Source organism: Pongo abelii, chromosome 1 (assembly GCF_028885655.2).
Source record: "Pongo abelii isolate AG06213 chromosome 1, NHGRI_mPonAbe1-v2.0_pri, whole genome shotgun sequence".
Lineage (NCBI taxonomy): Eukaryota > Metazoa > Chordata > Mammalia > Primates > Hominidae > Pongo > Pongo abelii.
In genome coordinates this window covers 125,530,927-125,555,443 of record NC_071985.2, presented here as the reverse complement: position 1 = coordinate 125,555,443, position 24,517 = coordinate 125,530,927, and the positions used below count along the sequence as shown (strand labels likewise).

The following is a 24,517-nucleotide window of genomic DNA, read 5'->3' as shown; positions in this document are numbered from 1 at the left end:
AAAAAAAAAAAGATATCACTGACAGAGTTGAAATAATCTTTGTCCCTATTTCCCTAAGAAGAAATCAGTATCTTGCATTGTTGTATTTCCTTCTAGTCCATGCTTTTATGCTTTTATACATGGATTATGTGTTCAAAAATAACACATAGTTTTGATTTTGGATTTTTTTAATGTTACCATCCTGGAAAAAAAAAAAAAAACTATTCTGTAGCTTCCTTTGTCATTCAATGTTGTATTTGTAAATTATCCATTTGATCTATATGATCATGTTAATTCATGTTAATACTATATATATATATATATACACACACACATATGTATGCATATGTGTATATTTCATTGTATAAATACATAACTCATTAATGGAAATTTAGGAAGTTTCTTTTTTTATTTTTAGTTTTTGCAATTACAAGCCACTCTACAAGAAATATCCTTGCACCAAACTCTTGGTGTGTATGAGCAAGTTTTATTTTGTTTTTCCCAAGGAATGCACCCCAAAGCCAATCTGTTGGACTGTAGAGTATGAACATTTTCGTCAAATGTGGTTGCACTGCTTTGAACTCCTATCAACAGATTATAAGTATTCTCCTTAATAAGTTTTGTTGTGTTTATTGATATGCTTCCTCTTATTATGTAATTACTATCTTAAGAAATCATGTTTCTCTTATTTCCTTAGCTGTCAGGAATAGATTTTATGATGTATCATGGTAACCACAATTAACCTAGGATTTTTGGTAAAACTCTATGTACTATGCCTCTTAATGTCTCATTTTTGTTTCAATTATTTAATAATAAATCACTTGGAAGTTGTATAAGCATCACCAATAAATATTTAGAATGGCAAATTAACAGAAAGAAGCATAAAATTTGGATAAGCAAACATTGAGCTAAATTATGAGCAAACTTCTTTGACTAGAACTTTACACAGGGGGTAACAAATTTTAAGAGTGGCACCTTACATCTGGCCACCCGAATTGAAAGATATACTCTGACCTATACAATTTGTATAAAAGTCCCTCTTTTAAAATTTTTAATACTTAGCCATATATAATTTTTTCCCAAATTTACCGTCTTCATTACTAGATTATAACAATAGCCTTATAGTGCTTTAAAACTGGAAGTCTTTTTGCTTACCTTGCAAGATAATATATAAATATTGCATCATCCATCACTGGAATGACTTGTCTCCTAGACGAAAACCTGAGGGTGATGTGTAACTGTAATAAATTTGGACAGCAAGGAAGGGTTCTATTTCCAATTAAAACCACAGCCAGGAAGTTTACATTTAGGCTGACAAGGGAGGTAGATCAGTACACATTTTGTACGTCTTCTTGTTTGTTCAGGGGGAATTGGGGGATCTTTTAAGAGTAGCAATGATAAGTCTTTACATTTCTTTATGACCTCATAAAAAAGAGTCAATTGTCCCTTCTTGAAAGGAAGTTTCTGGGATCAGAAGCTCTCTGGGTTTTTAGACATTTAGAGCCAGGTGTTCTGAAGTGCCATGTCTAACATGGGGAAGTGCATACCTTTATGGATATTTTATTTGAATTTAAACAGGTCTGAAGGTTCAAGTTGTACCTCAGTCAAGTTATTTTACTTCTTTGTTTTGAAAAATAATAAGATGATGTACTTAGCACAGTGCCTGGCATATAGTAAATACTCAATAAATATTAATTATCTTTATCATTGTGATTATCATTTATGTTGCTAAAACGTACAAGTCCTTCTGATGCTTATTTTCTGCTTTGAATGAATCTTCTGAAGGTTTTCCTATTAGTTTCCCTTTCTGAAACGTGTCTGGCTTTCCTGGATGTTACTAATGGCAGCTAGTAGCTAACTGCTTGTGAGGTTCAGGCTCCAAGTAAGGTATTTAAAACCCAAATAATTTCACAACTGTGATTTTAAATTAAATGAAGTGTATTCTAAATAACACAGAATTAAAATAATCACTCATGGATACAATGACATTTGCACTGAGATTATATTGGCTCGGTGTTTTAACAACTGCGTTAGAAATGTCTACGAACAATATAATAACTATTTCTGAAAACAAAGAAAGCTAACAAAATAAATAATTGTGCAAATAAATTAAAGCTTTTTTTATTAATGACATATTGGAATAGGCTCAATATGTTGGCTTTCATAAAGGCATAGTAAGTGAGAGGAATTCCTGCTGCATGGGAAAGGGAAATGCTAGGTTCTAAATCAATTATTTTGGCTGCCATATTATCCATATTATCCCCTTCCTCAAAAGCATCCAGTGGATTTCTGTCACACTGCTAATCAACAAAACAAAACATTACTAGATGGAACCTTAGCTCCATAATTTCTACTTACTCCAATTGCATTTTTTACTTCACAGTGTGTTCGATTAGAGACACCAACAAGTTGCATTATCAAGGTGACTGTGAATTAAAAAGAGGTGCTATTTCCTTCCAATACATGTAGCTTTGTACTATGGCTTGAGGAGGGGAGAGCAGGCTGGATCTCAGCCTCCACCTCTAGCTTGGTTGGACGTCCTTGTGCTGGTCACAGCCTGGCCAACAGTGCCTGCTGGCCCCAAGAACCATGCAGGCCTCACAATTATAACTTGATTTTGTGCAGGACTCCTACTACATTCTGGAAAGAGAACCATGAAGGGTGAAAAAGCTGTTGTAATCCATACAGAAACTTTATTTATGTGACCATTGGGTGATAAAAGTAACAAGTGTTAGTAATTTAACTTACTGAGTACCTGTTATGTGCAAGGTACTGAGCTAGAGGTACAAAAATGTGCAAAACAGACTTATTTCCTAACCTTTTGGAGCTCATAGGGAAAGCAGAGAGAAATACTTAAATAAGTACACCAGTAATTACTACTGTGATAAACACTTCAAAGAAGAAATTTAAGCTCCTATGAGAGTATGTAATCTTAATGCTGGTGATGTCAGGAAAGTAAAGACCATTGTTCTTGAGGAAAATATGAACGTTGTCAAATGCTAGATTTGTGCAGTAATGGTTTTGGTTTTGCATCTACATTTTTACAGCTGTTAGAAACAAAATGCTTGTTCCTCAGTGCCACAAAGAAATAGCACTCAAACAAAGATTTAATTTTCTCAGCAAGGCAATTTTTGCTTCTATAGAAGGGTGCAATTCGTGACTGAATAATGGCGAGAGCATACCTAGACAAGGGAGGGGAAGGGGTTCTTATTCCTAACGCTGTGTGGTTCCCCTGTTGGCTAGGGTTGGACCGCACAGTCTAAGCTAATTCCGACAGGCTATTTTAAAGAGAGCAGGGATACGAGCCAGAGTGGGGTGAGTAGTTTGGCGGGAAGGGCAGTTACAGAACAGGTGACTCAGGATGATTCAGGTCAGAGAAGGTGACCAGGAGTGACTCAGGATGGAGCAAGTGACCAGGGGTGACTCAGGTCAAAGCAGGTGACCAGGGGAACAGACGTGAACTACTGATTAGAACTGGCGGGAAAGCTGTTTACTCAAACTAGAGGCAAGGGGCGAAGAGAACCAGGAAGTTAAACTTTAAAATGGAGAATCAAAGAATAAGAGAGCTGAACATACTGACATACTGATTCTTTGAAGAGAAACTTGGAATTCACTATATCTAACACAGTGATTGAGACATGCAACTTTATTATTAAAATTCCTACATTAAAATAGCTTTGCTGTTATAAGACAAAAAATCCCTAACTCCTTTTTGTCACTGAAACTATGTTTTTAAGTTAATTTAAGAGCAAGTTTTCTTAGCAATGCAACTGCCCTCTTGTAGTAGGTAATTCTCCTTAACAATGTGCTCACCATTTCATTTTGTAATTATTAGCTACTAGTCTGCCCCCCACATCAGATTGTAAGCTCCTTGCAGACAGAAATGAACCTGTGTTCTCTATTGTATCCCTGGCAATTAAGTATAGTGCCTGATACATAGTGAGCCCTTAATATCTAACCATGGAATGAAGAATCCTTCCACCCTGTCTGCTTTCCTAAATTGGTGCTCTCCACTTTCACTCTTTCATTTTAATTATTGTCCCTCAATAATCTTTTCTGCCACATTTTTCTTATTTCCAGTGACTTTGCCATTATTTATTATATCAAAGTAACCTCATGAAGAATCTGGCAGAAGGTGATACTTGGGATTGTTTTCTGGGAGTATTTAGTGGTTTCTTTCCACTGTGAAGTCACTAAGTTGTGTTCCCTAAGTGTCCTCTAAACAGTTAGTTCAGTCCCGCATGTGTTTATGAAATTCCTTGCTCTGTAGAGCCCTGGGCTGGGCATAATGAGAGATAACAATGACAGACTGGCCTCTGCCTTCAAGAAGCTTTATAAAGTAAATAATTATTTACAAAGAAGAAACAAATATTATGCCAGCACTACATGTAAATAGCAATGGGAACACAGAAAGAAGCAGTTCATTGCAAACTCAGAGGGATCAATGATAGCTTCATAAAACCAGAAGGCCTTTGAGCTAAGCTTTGAGAAAAAAGTAGACTACTCTGAGCTGGAAGAAGAAATAGAAGGACATTCTAGCTTAAGGAAACTGCAAAGTCTTGTATTTCACTTTCCTTTTAAAATAAGTTTCTTTTGTAGATTTATCTCAACAGTAACAAATTTTACCATTGTGCTGTCTGTGAATTAATCTAAATCCTGCTCAGCTCTCCTTATGTTTCCCAATACATGATGTACTAGCATCGTTTCTTATACTTGGCTTCTTCTCTCTATAAGCAATCTTTAAATGCAATAATGTAGGTGAAGGTACTTTATAAAATGCAAAGTACTAGATAAAATAGGAGGAAAGTGGTATACAAAAGTAAGTTACCATAATTCTTATTTTGTATTTATTTGCAAGCTCAGTGATCACAAATCATAAGTACTTAACAGATAATATAAAGATCCAATTCAAAATATATTTACAAAAGCCTAATCAAGTAATTTTGGACAAGTCACTTATTTAAACTTTCTGGGTTTCAGGGAGTTTTTAATTTTTTTTTTTTTTTTTGTGAAGATTGTCTGAAGCAATTAACTGTGAAACCAAAAGTACAGGAAAAAGTCACTCTTAATAACATACCAGACCCTTGGATTGACCCAGGCCTTTGCCTATCAAAAACGTTCTAGAGATATAAGACTTACATAATTGAGATAGACAATATCTACATAACAGTAGATGGGTAAATATCAAAGTCACTGGTACTGTCATTAAGTACCATGGGTTTAAGTGCTCTTATTTAGAGATGGGTACAGTCAGACGGATCACAATGACACAGAATTCAGATACAAGCAACTTAACCTGCTCTAGGTCATAATCTCTGACATTCAGAGGGTGTTCTGTAATCCCAGCCCAAACCTCAGGTTTCCCTCCAATTCTAAGATACTGATTCATGACTATATGACAATTTCAGTGGTATATTGGACTGTTGGTTTTACCATTGTTTTCCAGTAAGAAACATTTATAAAATTGCTTAAGTTCCATTTTATTTGATTTGCTCTTCAATGTTACAGAACAAATCTTCATAACTCCATGAGACTGTCTACAGTTATCCTTAGGGTGGCACGAATTTATGCATGTTCACCGAGAAGAACTTTATTTTAGAAGACTCTATCTGTAATGACAGAACATCGGCATTACCTTTTCCACAGTTTATTAATAGTGCGGATAATATATATTCTATATGATTTATTATTATCAGTGTTAAAATTTCAAAAGTGCCTAAAGTTCAAGACCCATATTTATTATACTAATAATTTGTATAATTATTAGTACAAATATAAAAATAATGTGTATTTTTATATTTGTATAAAAACTTAAATATGGTTTTGTGTATCTTTAGTCATGTTAATACTAATATGTAGGTAAAAGCCTCATTTAAAAAATGAGGAAACTGATGTGAAGAGGTTAAATGACTTGCCATAAGTCACAGTAACTGATAAAAAATAGTTGTGAGATTGCTGGATATCATTAAGGTGATAATAATTAATTTTCATTGAGTATATTTCATCAGGCACTGTCTAAGTGCCTAACATGTATTAATATAATATTTGAATGAAAGCTTGAGTAGATTTTAGAAAGATGTAAATATGTTGCCCTTAAGTTTTCCAGTTTTTGTAAAGCCATTCTTTTTTTTCATGTGTACATTGTTTGTTAGTTAAGTAAGCATTTGGAAAACAAAACAAAAACTTACAGTCATAATTGATGCTTCTTACCTTGGGTTGTCATAAGGCTTATGAAAGGCTCTGCAGAAATAATGCTAGAACAGACTCCTCTGGGCACTACAGGATGGAAGGCATTGGGCTATTGACAAATTGATACCAGAAGAGAACTTTGAGATCTCTGAAGGAAAAACACCCTGTAATTTCACAATATAACTAAAGGGAGCTTTACTTTGAAACAAGATTGTTCATGAAGTCTAGCCTGAAATGAACAAGACAATAAGTGTTGCTCTACTGCCCTCCCTCCCCGCATCCCCCTTATTTCCTTCCTTCCTTCTTTCTCTTTTTCTTTTTTAAGGAAGTACATCATCAGCACAGGAAATCACTGGTAAAGTCCTCATTTTCACTTTAGAATCCTGTCAAAAAATGGCCTTAGCAACTAGACTGTTATAAAAATAATTTCAAGAAGCTGTAAAATTATGTCTACAATTAGTTATTAATCGATGAAGTAAGACACTACATCTAGAAGAGTATTTTTCTGATATATAAATCTTATTTATTTTTAATATTCTGGACAGTTTAAAATATTTCTCTCTCTCAGTAGAAACTTTTCCATATCTGCTTTAACTTGACACTATGCCCCTGTCTACAACTGTTCATGAGCATCTCTGCTCCCTTGAGGAAAATAGAAATGGAACTACTTTGAGGTGACATTTACCAAGGACAACAAAATAAGCCCAGTAGTAAATCTAGCTTAAAATAATCATATTTTAAATTGCATCCTGGATAAACATAGGAATAAGCACATTGTATTATGTCTATATCAATATCTGTGATTTCACTCCTATTTGGTTCAATCCTCCAAACTCAGGACAGGCCCACTAGTCTCTTAACCATAAAGGGCTGATTCATAGAACCAACATAGCAAAAAAAAATCTGCAGAAACATCTCAAAATAATTGGATATATTTGGTGAGCTGATGACATTTTGAAAAATTGATCAAATTGGTCACCAATTTCAAATAGACATCATGTTTTTGACAGACCGAAATTTGCTGAAGCCATTACTAAGGCTAGCCTTCTTTTTCTGTTCAATCTGTACCCATACTTAATGTGTAGTTAAAATAAAACTAGCCATTGCAAACAGTTTAATCTATAAGTGCATTATTTGACTCCATAGTCTTTGAATCAAATTCTTTTTTCTTGAATTTATAGATTTTACAAAGAATGGCAAGAGCATTAATATTTTAGAGCATCTTGGTAGGTTCCATTCTGATAATGAAATCCTTTGGGTATACATTCCTATAATTTACAGTCTTGGCCACCTGGGAGAAGTCAAACTTGTAATTCATTAGAAATTCAAGGAAATTTGGAGAATTACTAGTTCTGAGAGGACTGGCCCTTGGCCAAGCTACACAGTAGCAACGCTTCCATTTGATGCTTACTCTTCTGCTGGTCTTTTATTATTATTAAAGATTTAGGGGATACAAGTGTAGTTTTGTTACACAGATTTTCTGCATAGTGGTGAAGTCTAGACTTGAAATGTAGCCATCGCCTAAATAGTGTACATTAGATCCACTGAGTAATTTCTCATTTGCTGGTCTTTAGAGCTCTCCTTCATATGTTCCACTTTCTTGGCACCTCAAGCAGGAGTAGGGAACCTCTAATGGTGAAGGCCTTCATAGGAATAGTTTATGCTGTTACCCCTTCTAGAAATACTGAATTTTTATAAAATCTTACAAATAAGTGAGTGGCTATCCAATAATGAAATTTAAAATGGTAAGGTGTATATTTAAAGCAAGTAGTTTTTACTCTCTCTATTCTCTGACACAACCCCCAGGACGCCTTGCACTAGCCTACTGTTTCAGTCAGGGTTAGTCATTCATTAAGACATCTAATCTTCGCTGTAACCAGAGAAGCAGAGCTAGTAGGAGATGTACATTAAGAGATGCCTCGCAAAGAATTGGGTTATGCTATTATGGAGGCTGCCTAGGCAACTGAAAAATCTTTATGGCAGGCTATAAGAAAGGGGAGGCTGGAACTCTTGTGCACAGACTAAATAGCTGCTGTCCACAGCTGGAATTTTCTCTTCTTTAGGGAAGACTCAACTCTGCTTCTAAAACATTTCAATTGATTGAATCAGGCCCGCTCAGATTATCTAGGATAATCTCCCTTACTGAAAATCAGCTGATTATGGACTTAAATCACATCTATAAAATTTCTTCACAGAGACACCTGGATTAATGTTTGGCAGAGTAACTGGTGACTGTAGCCTAGACCAGTTGATGCATCAAAAAGACCATCACATCTACTTTTTAGGAATACTAAGAAAATTATTTTTAAAGTGGATTATTGATTAAGGCTTCTTACATAAAAATAACTTAGACCTAAAGGAAGTAAAAATGAAAGGGGGTTTGAGCCTAAGGAAGATAAATAAGTTATTTCTTTTTTTCTTGGGCTACATCAATGTCATGTATGAAAATTCAAATGAGTAGCAAATTTTAGTACCCATCTATTATTTTATTTATCTTTATGATCGTCCTGTGGATGATATACTAGGTTAAGGGAAGGCTGTTCAAAATTGATTAGCAGTCTTAAAAAAAATGACAAATGTATTAATTACAAGCAAAAAATTTTTGTCACTGATGATACTGGTAAAAGAAAGTAATTATTTAAATGGCAGATTTAACATCATTAGGATTAATAACCAGATATAAATGGAACATAATTATTGCTGCTGATAATCTAAACCCATTGGAAGTGGATTAATTGGATAGATTATTTGGTATTTATATGTTTTGTTTTAATAGTAGCTATTGTATTGAATGTGATTTTTTCTGAGGGGGAAAAAAAAAACAAAAGAATAAAAAATGGAATAAAAGTAGCTATTATAGGCTAAGTTCCAAAAACACACTATAATTTATTAAGTTACCATTGCTGACTCCATAATCAAATATGGGCAGTCATTAAAGAATATATTCAAGCTTGCAATTCCCTTTTCTTTCTTTGGAACTCTTTAATCAGAATAGTAGATTCTAGTAAAGAATGCATTTTTCATATTTTAATAATGGGACCATCAATACTTACAGCATCGTACAAATATTTAGTGTCCCAATCCACATTTTAATAAGACAAAATTTTATTGTGCTGAAATCTAGCCTTTAGTATGTGGTAAAATCAGATTGACTCATCTTATTTTGTCAGGTCAAAACCAGATACAGTTTTTAGCATGACATTTTCTATATTTCAAATCAATACCATACTCTGTGCCCTTTTTAATATTTAAAAATATTAATGGCTAAGTTATTGATGTATAAAAATGCTCAGTAAATATTTTTCCTTTTCCACCTTATATTTTTTGAATTGAGTGTCAACACATCACAATTTTTCACCCCCAAAACAGTTTTCATTTTTTCTCATTGTATGTGTGTGTATATATATATTTATAATGACAACACTTGCTCATTTTCCATGTCCATTCTATACTAGCTCTGAGTTTTGCACTTAGATTCCCTCCGTCCTTCAGCAAACAGCTTTTTCTCTTCCTCCTGGCCTTTCACTGTCTCCTCACAGCCATTGGCAGACAGCAATGGAAGGACTTTTATGACTTGAGATTCAAGTTTTTCTCTCTCAAGGAGTCTGGATGACTCAAAGACACTGGGTTCTTTTTCGGTCTCCTCAGCAGCCAGTGGTCTGCCATTGTGTGTCCCAGCAGGAGGCTTAGACGCTTCCAGACTGCCCTGTGTGTGGAACCTCCATGGGGCTCTGTACTGCAGTTGTCCTCAGTATTAGTCACTGCACACCTGCTGCATTTATCGCTCTAAAATCCATTTCTCTGCCCCTCACAGACATAACTGCCATCCACCCTCTGAAAACTTGCAGTATTTCTGGAGATTCTGCAGTGACAACTGTTCACTTTATCTAAGTCAATATGTTTGCTGAAAGCTGACCAGAGTTACCAGCGATTTCCTAGTCTCACATTCACATTGGAACATAGGATACTTTTACCAACAGCCTGGATTTTTTTCCTTTTTTTTTGTTTTCCTTGGTTTTTTATTTTTTGTTTTTATTTTTTATTTTTTTTGAGATGGCAAGTGAGAAATCTAGGAGTTTTTAGAATGAAATATTAACTTACTTTTAGTCTGTTTTTTATTCTTTTGCCAGTTTGACAATCTAGTATATATGCTATTTATTCACTTCAGTTGCTACATGCTATTCAGATAACCACCTGACTACATATGCCAAACATTTTGCTCCTTGCTTGTTTAATCCTCAAACAGTTGTATGACGTAGGTATTATTATCCTCGAAACACTTGAGAACACTGAGACTCAGAGAGCTCAAAGAGTGTTGTCTATCACGACAAAGCTAATGAAGGACTGAGCTGAGATTCATCCCAGTTTCAAAACCTATACTCTGCCAAGGGAATTCTTGGGGACCTTAGCATAAATTATTAACAGCTAACTTCTGTCAAACATCAACTGTGTATCAGGCACTATTGTAAGACTTTTATATGTGTTCATTCATAACCGTCTCAATGATTAGGTACTATAATTGACCCCACTTTTCAAATGCGGAAGGTAGGACACAGAAAAATTATAAAATCTGTCCAAAGTCACACAATTAGCAAAAATCTTGGCAGTCTGGTTTCTGACTCCTTATGTTTACCCTGCATCCCATAATGTGTGAAGTTAAGTTGCAGAGTCCAAGACTTAAAATTGTCTTTATACTGTCACTATAAAAGAAAAGAGGCCAGTGGTTTGGTTAAGACATTCTTGGGCTGTGGCGAATACTGACTATGCTTTTAAAAGTTGTCTTAAAAGGAAATGGAATTTTTATGGAATCAACCTGATTAAGGGTTTGCCTTAAATTATAGACTCCTTGTCCCACGAGTCACTAGGGACTCTCATAAATAGAAATTTGCTATGTTATACCAGAAGAAATATTTAAAAACTGGCATTTTTAAAGCAATAGGTACTTGGTAGAATTTTGTGATAGAAGAAAGTAATTTTTCTTGGCAGACTCTAAAGTAGATAATTTGGCAATGTCCTTCTGCAATCTATGTGCTGTGAACTTGACTCTTGAGAACAGCAGCCTTTCTAGAGAAATCACCTCATTCAGAAGAGATGACTTTTCTGTTTCCAGATTAGTGTGAGATTGGTTCAGGAGAGCTCAGTAATGAATTAACTGGTCCACAAGAACATCATAATGGCTCTGTAGTAGGAACTGAAATTATACTTCACTTCCAGGCCATTATATGATATTTGTCAAAGAATCATGTAGTAGTGTTTCAAGGATTTATTGAGATACATACCCAGCCAGAATTTTGTTGTGTTGTTGTTTAATGCATCTTAAAGCCTCACAATTCACTATTCTAGCAGTTTTTCATTTTATGTTTTGTTCCTTTTTTCCTTTATGCTTTTTAAAAATTTCTAAACTTTAGTCTAGGATACAGAAAGACTGGTGATTCTTTAGAAATAACCATTTCAAAGCCCTGGTGGAAGAGAATTGATGTTTCTCTCCTTCAGTAATAGATAAATTGAATAACCTGGCTTATTGTTTGCTTAAGGCAGGGAAGAAGTAAAGGATTGGGCCTAAATTTCTTTGACAACAAAGTATGATCCACAACACTTCACTTTGCCTGAAAAACTATATGCCAAACCCGGAATCCTTCAGTAATGCCCAGCACACTCAATGCCTTAGAAGTGAAGGTTTTACAGCTCTCTGGTTCTTAAGGAAGATGATACCAATCTGGTGAAAGGAGTGTGAGGTGTTTAATAAGTTCTTATTTAGAACAATGAAATACAGTGAGAAAAACTGTAGCTCTTTTTTTTTTCTTTTTTCTTTTCTTTCTTTCTTTTTTTTTTTTTTTTGCCTGCTATTTTAAGGTAGATAAGCAAATCTAAAGAATAAAATGATTTCATGAAGAAAATACTTCAGAGTCACACTGAGTTTGTTTTGTCCTGGAAGATAGATTTGAGTTTTAGCATTTCCTTTTCTATATGGAATCTGAATTCCATCAGAATTTTCTGGTCTTGATTAATGAAAGTGTTACACTAGTCAACACTAACTTTGGGAGAGAAAAGTTGAGTCCTGTTTAGGATTAATGTGGCATAAAAAGTAATGTGCACTAGATCCCATATTCCACAACAGAAAGATACAACAGGATTGTTCTTATTTAATCTTGAGGTTTCAGTCTTCTCAACAAATGGAAATTATCACCTTAATTGAATCACTAAATTATTGTTTAATTTAAATAGTATCTGGGTTAGAATCCTCTAGATTTACTTAATGATGAGTAAGTAAATCTCATCATTACTTGATGAGTAAGTAAGTAAGTAATGATGAGTAAGTAAATCTCATCATAAAGCAAACAATGATGGAGTGTTTGCTTTATGCCATATTTTATTTCTGCTCTTTATAACAATCCTATAAGGTATCTATTGCCCCCAATTTAAAAATGAAGACAAAAATAAAAAGCACAGTTACTTGCCCAGGAGCATATTGTTGATGTTTGAGCTGAATCCCTTGCTCCTTCCACTGTGGAATGCAGCACTTTGGCTGAATGTTTGCCCTTTAGTTTATTGTGCTAAAATGTGCATGTGTTTTTGCCTACTTAATTCTTTATTTTCTTGTCTCCCTCTTTCTGCCTTGATCCTTTTTGAAAGTTCTTTTGTTCTTCTGTAGAAGCCATTAGGTTACTTTTATTGGTAAAACTCTCCCTGTTCATTCCTCTACCTGCTGCCCACCAAGACTGAGTTTTATGACCTTCCAAAGTGCTCCCATAACATGGGGTCTATGCCTATGACATCAATTAACACAGTGCATAATGATTTCCCGTTTGTTGTGTAGTTCACCTCTTAGAGCAAGGATCTCATTCCCAGCTCCACATTAGAACCTCCCAGGGTGTTTTTAAGAAATGCCAGTATTTGAGAACTACTTTTGGAGATGAAATTTACAGATTTTTTTTTTAGTTGTCTACCTAATTTTAGTGCAAGCTGAGAGTTGAAAATTTATCTTATAAATTCAAGGGCAAGGATAATTCAGCCATATTACCAGAACTTAGGACCATGCCTGATATATAACAGATACTTCACTAATAATGACTGGTTGAATGAATGAATGGATGAATGAATGAATGAATGAATGAATTTTTAAATGCTGACTTACCATGGTTTTTGTAATGTAAGAATTTTATTTATTGATTTGATCATTGTATGATTCTTGAATGCATTAATGGTGAAATAGTATCAAGCATTAAGCAGCAATTATAATAGTAGCTTCAAATTCAGTTAGTGCTTTCTGATTTTCACAACCAAATTGTATTTACCTTTTGAAACTTAGCACAGTGGCTCTTCTATGATGCTTCTTAAGAATTCCAAACTCAAGAAAAATCAGCTTATTGAGATGAATAAAGTTTAACAATAGTGCAATCAGAATGTGAGGGTTCTTTGCAATTTGATTTGGGACTTGAAGGATCTTTATCTACTAGTATGTTATATCCTGATCAAACTTTGCGTCAGAAAGCAAGAGGCATTTTAGAATTCAACAGCCTGCAAAAGGATCCTGGCACCAGCACACAGCAGGTTACTGCCTAGGGCAACTTCATAGGAGAAATTGTTTGTTTCCCTAGGTAGCCATCAGGATATTACTAGATTTCTTAGAGCCATAAGAACATTAAGTGGGGTTTTCAGGACTGTAATATATCCTTCAGCTCTCATTTCAATGGCAATCAATGTTCATAGTCCTCCTTTCAAAGCACGGGCAAACATTCTGGTATAATTAATGTCACTGAGGTATTGTTTTTCCTATTGCTTTCTGTTGTTGTTTTTTTTCTAAGAAAGTTAGGCAAGTTACAAGACAGATGTCTTATATGAAAAGCTATTATGCTATTATGTAATTTGAAACAAAAGGCCAGACTCTAATAATAGTGTGGGTGTTAGGGGGCACAGAGTAAATTTACTTGAATGATATAATTTATGGAAATTCTCTAGGACACCATGTTTCAACTTGGCATAAAAATTCCAGATTCATTTAACATATGCATGGTGAGAACAACTAATAGTTTTAAGGCCAGTTTAGTAAAGATTCATAACTTTGTCAGTTGATTATGTCTGCATAGGATCATAAGTAATTTTAGTGTTGACAAGTACAGATTCTTGCTGGGGGTTGTGTGAAGTTTAATTCAGCAATTCAATACGAATCAATAGCTACTTATTGAGGGCCCACTGTTTTCCACTGGGTATTTTGAGGAGAAGGCAGTTGAGTAAGACAAGGTTCCTACCTTCAGGGAACATATGGGTAGTTGAGTAAAATTTCTACTATTGGGTAGAAAAACTGCAGCTTTTGATTATAAAATAAAGTTTTGTTGCCAATAAATTAGGTCTATAGAATAACACCATGGTAGGAGAGATTGATTTAGGGAGAGTTAAATGGTTTCCCATTTCCTATGAATATCTTTCTTTTCTTTCAACTGCAATCAGCAACTTATTTGATAAGAGAGGTTTGGAAAATTATGTACATTGTGTATTTCTGAAATTAAAATAAAAATATGCATTTTCATAGACATGAAGAGCATACTTTTACTCTTAAGTATCTGAACACAAGAAGATTTGGAGGAGTAAGTTCGCTGAATTAATCTTTATAAACAACTCAGTTGCACTGATCCTCAAGTAAGGAATTCAAGGGTTGCCTTTGCCCATATTTAACAAAGTATGAATCTTAACATCACTGTTAAGTGAATTATCTGACAGGATGAACTGCATATACACTTACAGTGAGGCTTAAGGGTGCTGTGGTACTTACATGAATTAGAGTATTTTGAAAATGTTCAGGTTAACTGCAATGCTATACTCCATTAGGAATTGACTAACATGGATAAACGGACTGTGATTTTTTACAATCTATATTTTCAAAGGTTTTTGATTTTCATTTACCCATCCAGGTTGCCCCCAATACTACCAGTTTCTCCTCATCCTTCATTATTTCACTCATTCCTTTATGTTATTTGCTTAGTTTGGTGTCTTTTTATCTCTCATATAAACAAATATACGTAGTCTAAAGCAAGGTTTCTGACACTTGGCATAATTGACATTCGGGACTGGATAATTTCCTGTTATAGGTGGCTATCCTGTATAGCAGCTTACCGGCACTAGATGCCAGTAGCACACACATCCAGTTGTGGCAAACCATCATATCTTCAGATATTGCCAAATATCCTCTGAGGAGCAAAATTGCCCCAGTTGAGAACCACTGGTCCAAGTCAACCTCCTAAATCTTCTTCAGTCTCAACTTCCTTCATGATAGCTGCTATTCTAATGATTCTAATGCATTATTTTAGTGAGAATCACATGTCTCTCTTGCGCCACTGAACTGCCAATGACTTTTACCATAATATTCGAGGCCCTAACTGCCCTTACCCTGTTTTATTTAAGTTTCATTTTTAGCAAAATACTACATGCTCATGTTAACAAATAAAAGAGTACAGAAGAGCTATGAAAAGCAAGTCACCTGGTCTCCTTCTCCCCACTCTCATGTCTAAGAAGCAACTTTTTTTTTTTTTTTTCCTGAGACAGAGTCTTGCTCTGTTGTCCAGGCTAGAGTGCAGTGGCACGATCTCAGCTCACTGCAACCTCCGCCTCCTGGGTTCAAGCAATTCTCCTACCTCAGCCTCCTGAGTAGCTGGAATTACAGGCACCCACCACCACGCCCAGCTAATTTTTGTATTTTTAGCACAGATGGGGTTTCAGCATGTTGGCCAGCCTGGTCTCAACCTCCTGATCTCGTGATCTGCCCGCCTCAGCCTCCCAAAGTGCTGGGATTACAGGCGTGAACCACCGCGCCCGGCCTTAAGAAGCAACTTTTAAAGAACTGTTTCTGATTTACTTCTTGTGTTTTTCTCCGTAACTCTAGATATATTTATACTTTTATTTGATTTATCAACTTTAGGCAACATTGATTGTCTCTCTGTTTTAAAGATAAAGTTTTAGATCAGTTATATAAATTGCCTTTTTTCTTCCCTTTTTTCCATTTTATCATATTTAGGTGATTGTATTCATGTATGTTCATCTTGTAAACATAATCTATTATTGGTCAATCAACTTTCAGGACCACATTGTTGTACTTTCTGGAGCTAGGAGGGACTAGAGACCCAATTGATTGTATCTCTCAACCCTCCCATTATAGTAAGTTGAGAACTTGACTGCCTTTACCTTTTCTTCACCTCTTCCATATCCTACCTGCTGTCAGCCATATTTTTATTTACACTACTGTTCACAGTGTTAACATTTTTATTCTGCCTTGCAAATGCAACTAAGTCTTTTGTCCTTTATTCTTAGGTTAACTCTTTAAGTTGAAAGTCATTAAACCAAATTTACATTATCATGACTATGCAGACATTTTTCTATATTACGTCAAGTTTAGATCTATAATTTTATTTTATTTTGCATAGGTCCAAAGTCATGATCCTTGCATCACATGGAGTATAAGGATTAGTATCAGTGTCAGATAAATTCTTTTTTTCTTCAATTCTTATCAGCTGTGAAAAATCATGCCATATTTTACAAGTAACTCCTATCTTTCTTGTGAGTTTTCATTTGCCCCATTTCTGGCACTATTTGCCTATTTTCCTTCATTATAGCCACATGTTTATGAGGTCAGTCTTTTCTGGATCCCAGCCCACCACTTGGGTTTTTTTTTCCATTGTTGTCCTAGGTAGGACCCATAGTTTCCCGTGTCTTTCTAATTTTTGTTTTATCTTCATTTTGTTAGGACATAGGTTCAATTAACTTATAAAGAAAAAGTGTATGGGCAATCAACTTTGCATGGGTACTTGCTTCATGAAAAATTTTTCTATTTTACTCTCACCTTAATTGATAGGTTGGCACAGAATTCTAAGTTAAAAATATTTTTGTCCACAATTCAGAAGGCACAGTTAGACCCAATGCTGCTGAAAAGACATACTGTTTCTCTTTTCTAGGTGACATATTGTTCTCTTACATTAAGTTTCACTAAGTTAAGCCGTGGCGACACACAACATAAAAATCTTAGTGGCTTGCAACATGTTAGCTGCAGATTGACTTTAGCTTGGTCCCACATGATCTGGACTGAAGAATTAGCCCCATCTGGGAATGCTCACCTCTTGGCTAGAAAAAGGAGCTGCGGTAGATCAGTGTAGCTGCTTGGACATAGCATATGTTATTTCCACTCATATTTCAATATGCCCAAGCTTGACATTAATGTAATAGGAAACATTGTCTCCAAGCCTCCTCCTTTTTTAGCCCTGCCCTCCCCACAAAGAGAAGACCCAGGGAGGGGCCCTGAAAGATGGGCCCTTTGGAGGGGGACAGTGAATAACTAGGAACAATAAGACAATGTACCACACTCTTGAAAGAGTTGAGGACTTTCTTTTTATCCTGAAAATTTATAATGAGTGTCCAGCTGGTTCTTTTATTCATTTATTATTATGATGGAACTTGGTGGATCTACCCAATCCAAAAGACTTAAACCTTTCTTGTGGGAAATATTTTGTTATCTTTTAAATAACTCTTCTTCCTGTTCTTCATTCATTCATTCTAGAAACTGAAGCATCTCAGTTGTTTTTATTTGTATTTTTTATCTTTTTATTTTTTAAAACACCTGTGTCACTGTTTGTCTTTTTGCTCTATGACATTTTTCCAGGTATTTATTTCAATATATTTTTTAAAAAATTGACAATACAAATTATTTTTACTGTTTTCTCTCAAAATATTTTATTTTTGTTATATGAATATAAAACATTCTTGAACTTCTCCGAGTAGATTTGTTTTTGTTTTTAACCTTTATTTGAAGTTCAAGGGTACAAGTGCAGGTTTGTTACACAGGTAAACTTGTGTCATAGGGGTTTGTTGTATAGATTATTTCATCACCCAAGTATTAAAACTAGTACTATCAGTTATTTTTCCTGATCCTCTCCCTCCTCCTCACCCTCCACCCTCCGAAATATTAATGGAATTACTTTAATATTCTTTTCTTTTTCCTGAGTTGTCTCCATTTCCCTTAGGGTGAGCTTTTCTGCTTATTTCTTTTGGCTTTCTTTTCAAGAGCTTCTGACTAGAAGCATTGTGAGGGAGTAAGTCCAGTTTTACATTAGTAAGTTGCATGTCAGGAAATGGTTGTCCAATATGCAAGATTGCAAAAGCTCCACTTTAAAACTCCGGTGTACACACAGGAGCCTTAAATTTGCCCAATTAACTCAAGGCCCTATTTAAATCCTTGCTTCCTACATACCAGAGAGTGTCTTAGATTTTTCTATCTGAAGATAGGAACCTGGATTGATTTCCACCCCGGCAACAATATAGGAATTGTAATAAAATCTGTGCTTCTTTTTGCAAAGCCCATTAGGAAATAAAAATGTATTTGTGTTCCTATAAAATTGTGAATTTCTCAGAGCTTATATTTTAGATAGGTATGGAAGTCTTAGTCAATCCTTTTACTTGGTAAGCATAATAATCAAGTTTGTCTGGCTTATTTGTGCTCCTTCTCAGTGTCAATACGAACCTTGGATGATTTGATGAAGGGCCCTAAAGTACAGCCTTTCAAACTTTTTAAATCTAAAATTAATGGTAATGCATTTTACATCAAGACTCAGTAAGCACATATAAACATAAATATGCATTTAAGTGAAATAAAAGTTTCACAAAAATGCCTTACTGTGTACAAAGCAATTTTATGTTTTCTATTTCAGATTTTAAAACTATGATCAAGATTTGCTAAACTGGTTTATGACATACTAATAATTTTGTAGTGTAAAAAATAGTGCTATAGAACATGGTCCTGAGAAGTAAAAAAAATGTTCTCTAGGTTTTTAAATAAATGTCACAAAATCCCTATTCTGAATATATTGCCTTTATTTTGTAACACTGCTCCTTAACTCAGAGGCTTATAATTTTTGGCAGGCTTTGTTATCCAAAATTTTCTCCAAAATTAAAGCTTAGGAGGAAACCACAAAACTAAAACATAATAATTGCCTAGATTAATAATGGATATATGTGTCCATTGTCCTAATTAGGATAATGTGTGGTTAGTTTCGCCTAGATAATAGTATCTTCAGTATCTCCTAGATAATATTTCTTATAGCAGGGAATTTACAACATATTTCTCTCCATCAAAAAGATTTAACCTTTGTTGCTTGATTTTGGTCCACCTCTGTATTTAGAGATCCCCTAAGGAAAGCCAGAAACAAATGGCCAAGGACTGTGCTGCAGATTCCCCTCCTGCAAGTGGCCACTTAGGCCGAACTCTTTTCTAAATATTTTGGTGAAAAATAGAGTCAATCACACTTGCACAAGATTAGCTGAGCACTCCAAGATTGATTTAAATCTGGGACTAGCAGAAAAAGGGATTCAACAACAAAAATAAGACGTGATATTTTGTTATGCAAGGAAAAGAATTTTGTATTCAGAGCTGCTTTCTTAGAAAACTAGAGACAATGACAGTGAGTTCTAAATAAAAAATACATTTCAGTGAAATAACCCATGACTGAAAAGTAACTGTGAGCACACCCTTGGTTCACATCTATCAGTTATGTATTGCATAAATGAGAGTTTGTTTTCAATTGTTATTAGAGGAATTGAGTACCTTTCAAGTGGCTAGAAAGTTGTGTAAAGTGCAATTTTAAGTGGCTTTTGTTATGCTACTGAAAAGTCTTAAGTGTTGGTTAACTTGTATGAAAGAGAGTGTGAAATACTCCTTGATAACATTTTTTCTTTCAGTAGGGTTTGTGAGGAAGGTGGCTTTTAAAAATTTTCCAGAATCCTTTCAAGAAACTGTGGCTGAGGATTCTTTTAAGTAATAGCCACACAAATAATCGCGGATGACAGTGTCATACAACTCCATTAACTCGGTGAAGGAAAATAACAACATTTTCATTTTAATGAGATGTCAGCTCCCTCCCTTGCTGTACTGTGCTTCTTAATGTCCTTGCTGTCTGCACTGACTTGGGGCTCCAAGGCTCTGTCATTACTTGGCAATTCCTTTCTCTAATTTCTTGTGACACACGGTGCTTAAATCCACAAGAAATGTGAGGTAAGGCTGAGAGAGTTCCTGCAGACTGACTTACTATATGCAGAACGCTCATTTGCATTATTCATTAGATAAGAGCACTGATTTGCATCTCATTCTGGTTGCCTCCTTTAGGTGAAAAAAAATGCCAGAGTACTCTCAATATTCCCCTGTTTTTTTTATATTAATAATAATTATTAGGGGAATTAGGGTTGATTCCTCTCCTGTACCATTTGCAATTTCGCTTTAAAAGAAAACCCAGAAAACTCTAAACACTCCTAAACCCCCAAACCAATGTGCATTTTCCCTTTTGTCTTTAAAGTATTTGAAGCTTTAACATTTGATAAAAGATTTGAATGCATAAATATATTTTATTGAAATGCAAGAGAAGACATTTATGATCCATATCTAACATTAGGAATGGGAAGGAGGAGGAAGCAGTTAAAAAAAGTATAGGCACAAGTACAGCATTTGAGTCTCCCCAAATCTCATTTTAGAGAAATTTCCTAGCAACAGAAACATGCCACATGTTTAATGATACTGCCAGTAATAAATTCTTCCCCCCTTGATGGTCAAAGCCAAGTGAAGAAATTTTGCTTTGCATTTTGTTTTATTAATTGCTTTGTCAATTAAGATTATACTTTATGTAAACATTAGCTCATCATTATTAAAAAGTCATTGATGTCTGACTATGTGTTGAGCTATGTGCTGGCACCTAGAGTTCCTGTGTTAGATACAAGAAAAAAATGATAAAATATCCTTCATTCCTTGCCTATACTCAGTTCCCCATGGTCCTAGTAAACTTCCAACCACTCACCGTTTCCTTGGCACAGACTCTGTAGGCTTTATTAAATGTCATCTAGTGATTCTCTGGGATTTTGAGATTTGAGCTGCACAGGAGACCCGATCTACAATCACACATTCAATTGGGACTACTGATGCATTCACAAAGGGAAAGCGGGGCATAGCATGGATGGCAACCTTCTTTATCCTTCATGAGAGACAAGGACAGAGGAGTCAGAGACCATTCCTCTGTCCGCTGATTCGCTGTGATTCAATTGCCCCTTGAATAAATGATAGCATTCTGTTGAAGGTTGCAACAAACCTAGTGTCATGGATCAATCACAACATCCAAAAATGAAGGAGAATTCCAATGATATTAAGGTCACATTGTAACCAGAAACATGGGATCTAGCAGGCTGGGATGATTTGTTTTGAGTAGAGGTTTTGTACAAATTGCACATTGTTTCATCAACACAGGTAACAGAAGATTGAACCGATTCTTTTACTCTACTTTTTCATGTCTCCCAGAGCATTTAATTCCGTGCTGGAAGAGGTCATCACAAACATTCATTATCCTTGTTCATGGGGCACCCCCTACCTTAACTGCTGTTTATTCTTGTCTGGTTCCTGTGATTAATGCTGGAATGCAAAACAGCTACTTCTCTTCTTTATGGCTGTATCTGGCACACTGAACTGTTTAAGGTCTTTGGCATCCCCATAAGGAACACCAGTTTTGAAATAGCCCTCATTTGCATTCAGACTAAAACTAGAATCCAGTCCAAGATTTGATTATCGGGAAGCGATCAGTTAGATCAACTTCAAATTGTGTTTTTGTTGCAAGGGTGATTATTTAAATATAATTTTTCTACTTCAAGTATTCAAACATTTTCAAGTAATAAAGTTGTATTTCTCTTATTTAGTGAGGGCCAAATGGTCCCCTTTCAAAGTAACAAGCACTAGTATTAAAAATGAGGGGCAGCTTATATTTGGTTGTATTAGTTTTGGATGATTATGCCACTTGGAGGACATCGAGCTTTTGTTTTTGTTAATGTCACAATGGGCTTATAGTGCCATGCTTCATAGAAATGTCACTGCTAAGCTAATTCTACTATGGAAGTCATACTGAGGTTTCAGAATCCCGAATGAGCTAAGGAGATTGCATTTGAACGTCTCATACACATTTCAAAAATAACCTGGACAAAAGACAACTGTGATTTCCTCTCCTGCACTCCTTAGCCCCCTTCCCCCAAAACTGATTATCGTAGCAAGTGGGATCACCTTTCAACCAGTTGCCTGAGCCAAAAACTAATAGTCCTATGTGATCCCCCTCCCTTTTCCTGCCACAATCTGATTACTATTGCTGTGTGACAAACTATCCCAAAACTTAGTGGCATAAAGCAGAGAAGAGCATGTGAGATAAAAGATGCTGTAGTAGCCATCTTCAGTCAGTACAATCGATCTATCTACTGTCCGCAACTGTTCTCAACCTTTCTACATGTAAAATACACCCAGTCCTTCCCCCAACATTCCCAAAATCTCACCTCATGACTTTGAAGTCTAGGATGTTGTCATCCAAGTCATGCCCGGTACTGATGAGGCTCTTTGGATGCAGTTCTCCTAGCATGGTTCCTCTTAATTTCTGAAGAGCTGTCAACAAAAGATTCCAATTGTCTTCTTCCCACATACCACCATGCACTGGGGGTCAGGCATGCATTCCTGTTCAAAAAAGGGAGAAATGGGAGACACACAGCAGTCACTGTCCAACAGCAGTTCAAAAGTCAATTGTTGCCAGATCCACCTTCCCAGCATCTGACATGACTTTCTGAGTTATTCTTCCTTTTCCATAGTAAACAGCCCGTTGTTGCCACTGAGTAGTTTTCTTATCCTGCTTCCTGCTGAAAGTAGTTCATGGGCCCAGAGAACCTCACCCCCTTCTTTTTATGGTGTATCTCTCCTTTTAGTTCAAGCTGATGCAGTTCCTTTAAAAAAACTTTATGGCTTCCTGTGTATCAATTTATATATCCACTACATTAGACAAAAGACACACCCACAGATCTCTTCAGTGTAAGCCTTTTTCTACCATGGGCTTCCAGTGAAGCTGCCATGGACCATCACCCTTAAGATTCATAGGTGCCTGTTGTTTTAAAAAGGCAGGTTCTTAAATCCTGAAGGCTTTGTGTATGTGTGAAAAGTTTATAAGGAACCATCTTAAATCTTTCCAAAACCACTTCAAAATTTAGTGGCAGAAAATATTCATTTATTATACTTAAAGATTCTGTAGATCAGGTATTCAGACAGGGTAAAATAAGGATGGCTTGTCTCTGCCCCACAATTTCTAGAGTTTCCACTGGGAGAACTCAACAGCTGGGGACAAGTTGACATCTGGGATTGGGATCATCTTGAGTTGAGGTGTCTCCTCACGTGTCTGGCAGTTGACGCTGGCTGTCAGTTGGAACCTCACTGAGGCTACTCACTGGAGCACCTTTATGTGGCTTCTCACATGGCCTGGGCTTCCTCACTGTGTGGTGAACTCAGAGTAGTCAATTTGTTACATAGCAGCTTTGAGCTTCAAAGTGTGTCATAGCAGACAAGGTGTATTTTAATTTCCTGGGAGTGCTGTGACAAAATGCCACAAATTGGATGGCTTAAAAGCATGCATATATCTTCTCACAGTTTCAGAGGCCAGACGTCTGAAATCAAAGTGTTGGCAGGACTGCACTCCCTGTGAAGGCTCTGGGGAAGAATCCTTTGTTACAGATTCCTATAGCTTCTGGTGGTTGCTGGCGACCCCTGGCCTTCCTTGGCTTGCAGCTGCATCAGTCCAATCTCTGCCTTCCTTATCTTTACATGGCCTTCTTCGCTTTGTGTGTGTCTGTGTCTGTGTGCCCTTTCTTCTTCTTATAAGGACACAAACCATATTGGAATTAGGGTCCAGCCTAATCCAATATGTCCTCATCTTACCTAATTGCATTTGCAAAAACCGTATTTCTAAAGAAGGTCACTTTCTGAGGTTTGAGTGAATATGCATTTTTGTGGGACACTACTGAAGTCAGAACGAGGTGGAAATCACATTGTCTCTCTAGCCTTGAAAGTTACATAGCATCGTTTGTGCTGTGCTTCAATTGGTTAAAACAACCACAATCATACTGAGGTTTAAAGGGAGGAGACTTCTAGATGGGGGACAGCTAGGATCACATTGTGGAGTAATATGCGGCCTATGAAGTGGCATTGTGTTCATTTTTGAAAAATGCAGTCTACCACATCCTTATCCAGTCCGTGACCAACTTCTATTTTTTTTTAAATTTGTATACATTTAAAGGGTAAAAGTGCAGTTTTGTTACATAATTATATTCCATAGTGGTGAAGCTTGGGCTTTTAGTGCAACCAGCACCCAAATATTGTACATTGTACCCACTAGGTAATTTTGCATCCCTCACCCTCACGCCCACCCTCCCACTCTTCAGAGTCTCCAATATCTATTATTCCACTCTGCATGTGCATTATTTAGCTTCCACTTATAAGTGAGAACATGTGGTGTTTGACCTTCTGTTTTTTAATTAT

At 35.9% G+C, this 24,517-nt stretch overlaps 1 protein-coding gene and 1 long non-coding RNA gene across 13 annotated transcripts in view; one reads left to right on the top strand and one right to left on the bottom strand.

Annotated features, from left to right (window-relative positions):
- The window catches only part of NTNG1 (netrin G1), a 365,210-nt gene that overhangs the window by 21,688 nt on the left and 319,005 nt on the right, over positions 1 to 24,517 (top strand). The window lies entirely within an intron of this gene.
- Positions 5,326 to 22,672, bottom strand: LOC129049854 (uncharacterized). Its single transcript, XR_008513232.2, has 3 exons — positions 22,498 to 22,672; positions 6,190 to 6,277; positions 5,326 to 5,588 (listed from the first exon to the last, which is right to left on the bottom strand). It is a non-coding gene; the product is annotated as an uncharacterized LOC129049854 (long non-coding RNA).